Source organism: Diorhabda sublineata, unplaced genomic scaffold, assembly GCF_026230105.1.
Source record: "Diorhabda sublineata isolate icDioSubl1.1 unplaced genomic scaffold, icDioSubl1.1 Dsub_32, whole genome shotgun sequence".
In the NCBI taxonomy this organism is placed as follows: Eukaryota; Metazoa; Arthropoda; class Insecta; order Coleoptera; family Chrysomelidae; genus Diorhabda; species Diorhabda sublineata.
In genome coordinates this window covers 110,344-111,418 of record NW_026614255.1, presented here as the reverse complement: position 1 = coordinate 111,418, position 1,075 = coordinate 110,344, and the positions used below count along the sequence as shown (strand labels likewise).

The 1,075-nt window shown below is 28.8% G+C and overlaps 1 non-coding gene across 1 annotated transcript; it reads left to right on the top strand.

Annotated features, from left to right (window-relative positions):
• Positions 1-429: 429 nt before the first annotated feature.
• Positions 430-585, top strand: LOC130452238 (5.8S ribosomal RNA). The gene has a single exon (XR_008910880.1). It is a non-coding gene; the product is annotated as a 5.8S ribosomal RNA (ribosomal RNA).
• Positions 586-1,075: the final 490 nt, after the last annotated feature.

The following is a 1,075-nucleotide window of genomic DNA, read 5'->3' as shown; positions in this document are numbered from 1 at the left end:
TCTTTCGATATGTATAAAAATTCGTTTTAGAAATAATATTTCACGTATTATTTCGAAGGTGTTCGAAGATTTACGCCCGACCGTGTCGAAATTTGTATAAAACTTTCAAGATTAAAAAACTTGTAATAATTAAGAGGAATATATCGTGCGAGATATCTGTCTATGCGCGCCTCGTTTGTAATAAAACATGTGCAGCGGTTAAAATTTATCGGATATTTTTAAGTACGATATTATAATTTCTCTAAAATTTATATATAATTACCATTTAATAAATAATATATATATATATATATATATATATATATATTATATAAATGTCGTTAGATAATTCTATACGCGTATAAAATATTATAATATTATTATTAATTTAATAATCAAATATTAAAAATACGACGAATAGAATATGAGAAAACGACATAATAAAATGATTACCCTGAACGGTGAATCACTTGGCTCGTGGGTCGATGAAGAACGCAGCTAATTGCGCGTCAACTTGTGAACTGCAGGACACATGAACATCGACATTTCGAACGCACATTGCGGTCCTCGGATACTCGTTCCCGGACCACTCCTGACTGAGGGTCGTATCAATTTAAAAGACTGCTTAGAATTTAAAATTTTTCAATTTATTATAGAAAAATAAATGACTAAGCGTGTTGGATGTGTGAGACACAATAACGCACACTAAAAGAAAACACACGCACATACTATAAACTTGTGCGTATTTTTTTTTTGTGCGGCATCCTAAAATGCGAAAAGCAGCGTAAATTTTTTATAGAAAAAATTTGCGCAATTTTTGAACACAACGACGCTATTACTACCATAAATTGATCGTGTGTATTTTTATATGAAATACATAAAATTTGTTTGGTAGAGTTATATTTACGTATATATAGTCGATAAATAAGTGTATATATTATATATATTTAAAATGATAACGCGGTCGTCGTGTCCGAGAGAAATAATAAAGTTTCGAAGACTGGACGTCTGACCAGTGTTTTTTTTTATATCATTTATACTGTATCGACAAAATATATGATATTATATATATATATATATATATATATATATATAT